An 8,172-nucleotide genomic window follows, 5' to 3' on the forward strand; every position below is an offset into this window, starting at 1 on the left:
GCATTCTTGCTACTTCACATAGTACCTGTGTCTTTATTTATTCATTTGTTCAGCAGGATTTGAATACCTGCTATGTTCCAGCCACTAGGATGTCTCTGAGAATATATCAGTGAACAAGACATGAGCATTCTATGCCTCCAATTTTACATTCTATTCAAGATTTCAGACAATTAATATAAGTGGGGTAAGTGCCAGAGGTTGTGAGTGCATTATGGGAGCAGAGGGGAAATTTTGATTATACTCAAAATTTGAGGAATCAGAAAAACAAAAACTATCTGGGGAATATATGGAAGCTAGCTAGAGGATTGAGAAAAGTGGCAGCATAGATAAACGCCTGTATTCACTGCCTCCCACAACCACATCAAAATTATAACTAAATACAGAACAACCATCATCCAGAAGCTGACTGAATGGAAGTCCTACAACTAGAAAGTGAAGAAAGCACACTGAAATTGGAAAGAGGTGTGGAGGCGCAGAACGGGCTGGTCTGGCACTATGGGTGCTGCTTTTTTAATCGGGAGGGAGATTATCTCTGTGGAGGCTGCCTGGAGGAGCAAGGAGTCCCAGCTCCACACCAGACCCCCAGCTCAGGGTCCGAGAGGTGGGAAAAGATGTCTCTATGGGTAGTAAGAAATACAGGCTGTAAAAACCAGTGTGGATTGGGGCTCAGTGACACAGAGGCTGCTGGAGACCCAGCTATTCCTCTTACAAGCCCAGCACTACCAACTAAATTTACAAGGTCCTGCTTCCTCTGAAGGCAAGGATCTGGGGAACGCAGGCATATACGAGGAGTAACTGGGTTGTCTGGCATCAGGGCAGGAACTCAGTGGCTTTGTCCCAGGTGGAGGTGCTCACATGGATCATTGTTCCTATGCTGGGACCTCCTCAGTCTCAGGGCTGACTGGCAGCCATTTCTGTTTACTCCACCCTGGTGATTCCCTAAGACCCTGCCTCATCCCATTTACAACCCCACCCAAGTTTTTGCATATGAATGGCTTTTTTTTTTGCTCAGGCCAAAAATCTCAAGCAAGCTGCAGCTGGGTCTGGGAGCCCCAAGTCTATCAATAAAAGGCCCAAGACCTGGCACCAGCACCAGCCTGCCTTGCTTCAAATCTGGGCCTCATCCGGGCACTTCCAAACCCAATACAAAGAGGAGGAATCTGCATATCTCTCTGTAGCTCCTGCCAGGTGGCCCCAAGCAGTGGCTGCCTTGAACCTAAGAGCTGTGTACCAGTAGTCAGTGTCAGACCCTACCAGATTACAACTCTACACATCCATAAGCAACACACTCAAGAGCAGACTCAGTGAGCACCAAAGTCCCACTGAAGCAAGACCTGATCCATAGGGGTGTCTCCTGCACAGCAGCTCTCCCACTGTAGTCGTAGATGTTCCTCTGGGCCAACTGGTCTGAAGGTCAAGTCCTCCCAGTGACACCAATAGCAGTCAAGTCTCAACTACAAGACTGTGCTCACAGGTCACAAAAGGATGCACCTAGAACTTCCAGCTCAGGTGATGGGGAGGCTGAGCTACTAGGCCCTATATAATACCTACTACACAAGGCCACTCTACCAACTCAAGGAGACATAGTAGCTCTACCCAATACATGGACAAAACACAGGGAAGCAGCCAAAATGTGGAGACATATAAACTTGTCACAAATAGAAGAAATATAAGAAAGCAAATTATTGGATATAGAGTTCAAAGCCATAGTTATAAGGTTACTCAAGAATTGTCTAAAAATCTCCACAAAAAAAAAAAAAATGAAAAAGGACCAGCCAGAAATTAAATATATACTGACTGAGATAAAGAATAAAATACATGGATTCAACAGTAGAGCAGAGGATTCGGAGAATCAAATCAATTATTTGAAAAATGAGAAAATAAAAAGATACCCAATCGGAATGGCAAAAAGAATAAAAAATATGAATATAGTGTAAAGAGCCTCTGGGACAACTTTAAGTGTACCAACATTCACATTTTGGGGGTGTCAGAAGAAGAGAGAGCAAGATATTGAAAACATATTTGAAGAAATAATGACAGAAAACTTCCCCGACCTGGTGAAAGAAATAAACATATAAGTCCAGGAAGCACAGAGATTCCCAGACAAGAGGAACCCAAAAAGGACCACACCAAGATACATCATAATTAAAATGCCAAGAGCTAAAGACAAAGAGAGAATAAAAAAAATTAAAAAATAAAACACAAAGAAAAGCAGTTAGTTGCCTAAAAGGGAATGCCCATATGATTGTCAGCTGATTTCTCAACAGAAACTATGCAGGCCAGAAGGGAGTGGCAAGAAATGTTCAGAGTGGTGAATAGCAAGGACCTACAACCAAGATTACTCTACCCAGCAAATCTATCATTTAAAATTTGAAGTCAGATAAAGAGCTTCACCGACAAGAAAAAGCTGAAGGAGTCCATCACCAACAAACCAGTATTATAGGAACAGTTGAAGGGTATTCTTTAAGAAAAGGAAGGAGAAAAAAATATATATGAACAACAAAATGGCAACAAATAAATATCTATTAATAATTGAACCTAAAAATCAAAATAAATAAATAAGAAATCTAAATAACAGAATAAACTGGTGAATAAAATAGAATCAGAGGCAGAGAAATGGAACAGACTGATGATTCCTAGAGGGAAGGGGGGTGGAGGTGGGAAGAGATTAAACAAAGATCTTATATGCATATATGCTTTACCTATGGACACAGACAATAGGGTGGTGAAGGCTGGGTTGGGGCAAGAACTGGGTGGAGGGAGACAGTGGAGGGGGTGGAGAGGGACACCTGTAATAATCTCAACAATAAAGATTAAAAATAAATAAACAAATAAATAAAAGAAGTTAGCTAGGAAAGATGAGAATGAGTGCTCCAGTATAGCTAATTTGGATAATGGAAGAAAGGAAAAAGAAATATAGGTAAATAAGAAAGAATAGAGGAAGGAAGAAAAGGATGAAAGGGAGGAAGGAAGAGATGGAGGAAGTGATAAAGGGGAGTGGGGCGGAGGGAATACCACATTGCCTTGCAGTACTTCTTGTTCAGAAGGTGACCTTACTCAGAGTCTTAAAATTGCCAGTTACTCCCCTTCATTTGGAGTATTATCACAAAAGCCACAAAAGTACAGGCTACTGTAGAACCGAAAAGAACGATCAATACCTAGGTCCATCCCTCTTATTCCACAAATATAAAAACTGAGCCCCACAGAAGATAGTGATGACAATATTTTGCCTTTGTCACTCATGTTACAAAGGATTTTCACCCCTCTTCAGTTCAAGCCAAATAGCTCTACGAAGCAGCAGCATTATTTTTACATATCAGGAAACTGAGGTTCAGATGGAATCAGTGGTAGAGCTGGAAGCGAGATTTTCTGGTGCCAGGTCCAATGTTCAGTCTGCCACACTTCAGCATTAGGAACAGAGCCAGCAGGAGACAACTCCTTCCAGAAGGCAAGAGCGTCCTGACACCTGATACAGACTGAGTCCTGCTAATTATCACACTGTGTCCCAATTACAAGAACACTTGTGCCGAATGACTTGGCCAATAGCCTGGGGGACACTGGAATGATTGGGGTTTACTTGGACTTGCCTTCCCTTGGTGTCATGTTATAAGTCAGCCTTGTTACAAATGAAAAGATTGTTAATTATGGCTATATAAAAATGTTAAATGTCTATAAAAGCAGGGCTCCACAAACAAAATGAAAGGATAAGCCATAGAGTAGGAGAAAATAATAATTTATATAAAAGTAAAGACATACTACCCAGAATTCAAGGAATTCCTGCAAGTCAATAAGCAAAAGACCTATAACCCAATAGAAAAATGGGCAAAGGATGTGAATAACGCAATTTACAAAAATTAGGAAGCCCTAATAGCCAACAAACACATGAAAAATGTTCATTGCAAATCAAAAGCTGACTAGGAAAACAATAAGATAATCTTTCACCCCTGTCTAACTTATAAAAATTTGTAAGTCTAACAATAGGAAGTGTTGGTGAAGATTGGACAACAAAGGACTCCATTTTGGGAGAGAATCAGACTAAGTACAGTCAAGCTGAAAATATTCTATGGCCCAGCAATTAGTTCAATTTGTAGATAGAGATAGATAGATGATAGGTAGGTAGGTAGATAGATAGATAGATAGATAGATAGATAGATAGATAGATAATAGATAGAATAATCACACATGCACAGAATTATGTAGGAGGTTCACTAAAGAATTGTTTGCCACCAAAACTTTAAAAAGCAAATTTCAGAATGCTATATACTATGTTGCCATTTCTATGAATAAAAATAATTACATAATATTTAATACATATGCATGTGCAAAAGTGTAAAAGCAAGGGCTGAATACATATCAAATCTACAATAATGGTTTCCTCTAGGACAGAAGAGGAATAAGATGAAGAGGACAACATAAGAACTTTAACTTTGTTGGACCTTTTTGATTCTTAAAAAAAAACAAAAACATTTTAATCTGAATCTAAAACTTAAAATATATGGTAATTCTTTGTTTATTTCTGCACCAAAATTACTTTTTAAAACACTTAAATAAGCCTGATATTTTACATATAAGTTTCAAACACTTTCTCTTCCACCCCAGAGGAAAAGTAGATTAGATCTCTTCTAAGATTCCTTTCAGCCCTCCAGTGAAACCTGGAGGACTTTGAAGAGGTTATAGATGAGTGACCTTTTGTTTGAATACGGTCTGGAAAGGGATTAGGAATATACAGTCAGCTGTTACAAGGGAAGGAAGCCCTGGAACATTTTTGTAAACTATGAAAGCTTCTTTTCGCAGAAGCATTCCTATTTATATTCTGAGAATCCCATCTAAATTAAGCTTTCACACAAGGTTTATACAGTAATTGGTTCTGGACATTCTGGCCCATCTCTCATCCCTTGCTCCAAGCCATAAGCCTTGTCATGAAACTTCATTATCACTAATTCTTGTATAAAACACTAAGCTTAGAAGTTGGGCGGCCATATACCCCATTGAAACCAAAAGTAAAACTTATGACAATCTGACAATTCCCAGCAAATCTTCAGTCTTGTGAGAAACTGAAGGAACCAGTTAAGTTCCGTGGAAAGACTGGCAGAACCAAGGACTTTATAAATAGTCCAGCTGTCTCTTCAAGTGCATGTAAACCCTTTCAGAGAAATCAATTAGGGATAAGTTTCATGCAACCAAGAGAGAACTAAGAAAACTTCAGCAAAAGTACCTTAGTGAGCATTTAATATATTTCCTTGTAAAATAAAAATAAAATAAGTATTGAGAAATAGATAGAAGAATACTAGGTAAACAAAATAGAAACAATTAAAATAATGGGATGAGACGAGATGAAGAAGAAAAATGGGGGGCGGGGGAGATGATTTAGAGAAAAGTACCATTTTAAACTTAAAGTATATAATTAGTTTAAAAGAGAGAAACTAGGAGAACTAGAAAATATTTAAGACAAAGAAAATTATTATATGCACCCCCATGTGTATTGCAGCTATTTACAATAACCAAAGCATGAAAGCAACCTATGTTCATCAATAGATGAATGAATAAAGAAAATTCGATAGATGACATATGATAGATAGATAGATAGATAGATAGATAGATATTATATACACACACAATGAAATATATTTAGCCATAAAAAGGAGAAACTCTTGCTATTTGTGACAATATGGATGGACCATGGGGACATTATGTTAAGTGAAATAAGTCAGAGAAAGACAAATACTATATGACCTCACTTATATGTATAAACTAAAACAAACAAACAAAAAATACAAGCTCATAGATACAGAGAACAGACTAGTAGTCTCCAGAGGTGAAGGGTGGGGGGTTGAAGAAATGGGTGAAGAATGTCAAAAGGTACAAGGGATATAATGTACAGCATGGTGACTTAGTTAATGATACTGTATTGTGTATTTGAAAGTTTTGAAAAGAATAGTTCATAAAAGTTCTCATCATATAAAAAAATTGTAACTAGGTGTGATGCTGGATGGTAACTAGACTTATTGTGGCAATCAATATGTGCCAATATCAAATTATTATGTTGTACACCTGAAACATAACATTATATATCAATTATATATTAATTTAAACAAAACAAAGATGTCTCTTATAACTAATAAAACAAACTTTCCTAAATACCAAAAGCAATGTTTTAAATAGTAAATAAACATAGTATATGTAAGACATATAATAATTATAGCATTCCATACATAGGGGAAACACAGGAGACATAACAAAAAATGAACTTGATTGCACATAGGAGTGGGGAGAAATGACATGAATTGACTAGGAAGAAGAGTGGTGCCTCTCTGAAGGATGGTATTTCCTTTTGGAAGCATGTTAGTAATCGACATATTCAAATAATGAAATTAAATCCACAGAACAGATGGGCCCTAAAACTGACTATAAACAGAAACAAATGAGCCCAATTGTATTTCAAATGAGAGAGAGAGAATGGCAAACAAATCCTGAACTCGTTCTTTTTCATAGTTTGTGTTTCAGAGTGGTATGCAATCCACAGTTTTTAATCCATTTTATATTCGCTATAGGATTGGGTAAATGTAACTATGTTTGAGGAAGCTAACGTTCTCACTGCGGAAGAAAGGAGGTACAACTATGGGATGGACAAAGAAGGGAAGATGCCTGAGACGTTGAATTGGCATTGGAGGTCTAAGCATGAACTCGTGATGTCTAAAACATGCCAGCAGCAATGAGCATTCCTAGTGCCCAGATCTTGGTTTATAGAAGTGGCAACACCAAATTAGAGGGGTAATGATGTTGGGGGGGTGGGGGGGTGGGCGGGAAAGACCTTTTTTTTTTACACCATTTTTGGCTTTTTAATGGAAAACAATCTTCACACAGTTAATCCAGGTAAATTCAGATGTATTAAATAATTATATGTAAAAGATAAATCTACAAAACAAATAAAAAGTGTAAGAAACTATCCTATAACTTCCTAAAGGATTTCTTAAACAAGACTAGAAAGCAAAAACCATAGAGAAAAGTTGATGAGCTTTGACTACATCAGAATTAAGGATTTCTGTTCAATTAAGTAACTGGTATAGTAACAGAAAATGTTTGCAACATATACATTAGTCCTCACATTATCTGCAGTTTCATTTTCTGGGGTCTCAGTTACATACAGTGTACAAGGTCCAAAAATATTTTCAGTAGAAAATTGCAGAAATAAACAACTCATAAGTTTTAAGTTCTGAGTAGCATGGTTAAATCTCTCACTCTTGGGAACGTGATTCATTCCTTTGCCCAGTGTATCCACACTGTATCCACTAAACACCCCGCCTGATCTTGGTCATTTATTAGCCATTTTGGTTAACAGTTCGACTGTTTGTATTGCACGTAACTGTTATTTTTACTCAGTGGTCCCAACGCTCAAGAGTAGTGATGCTAGCAGCCAGGACACAGACAAGAGTTTGGGAAGGCCTGGGGCAGAGGGTGGGATGGAGAAGTCAATGGGGGGGCGGGGGGAGAAGGATGTCTATAATCCTTTCAACAATAAAGATAAAATTGTTTAAAAAGAGCAGTGACAGCATGGATTGGAACTAGAGAGCATTACACTAAGAGAAATAAGTCAGTCAGAGAAAGATAAATATCACATGATCTCACTCATTTATGGAATATAATGAACAACATAAACTGATGAACAGCCCTAACCAGTTTGGTTCAGTGGATAGAGCATCGGCATGTGGACTAAGGGGTCCCAGGTTCAATTCCAGTCAAGGGCATGTACCTTGGTTGCGGGCACATCCCCAATTGGGGGGTGGAGGGGAGGTGCAGGAGGCAGCTGATCAATGTTTCTTTCATCGAGCTTTCTAACTCTCCCTCTCCCTTCCTCTTTGTAAAAAATCAATAAAATTTATTTTTTTATATAAACATAAACTGATGAACAAAAACAGATCCAGAGACAGGGAAACATTGATCAGGCCATCAACCTCAAAGGGAAGGTAGGGAAGAGTGGGGTAAGGGAGAGAGATCAACCAAAGGACCTGTATGCATGCATATAAGCCTAACCAATGGACACAGACAACAGGGGGTGAGGGCATGAGTGGGGGAGATGGGGGTTATTGAGGGGATAAGGACACATATGTAATGCCTTAATCAATAAAGTTTAAAAAGGAAGAGTAGTGATGCTGGCAAGTCGGGTATACCAAA

The sequence above is a fragment of the Pipistrellus hanaki genome (assembly GCF_964339955.1).
Source record: "Pipistrellus hanaki genome assembly, chromosome: 9".
In the NCBI taxonomy this organism is placed as follows: domain Eukaryota; kingdom Metazoa; phylum Chordata; class Mammalia; order Chiroptera; family Vespertilionidae; genus Pipistrellus; species Pipistrellus hanaki.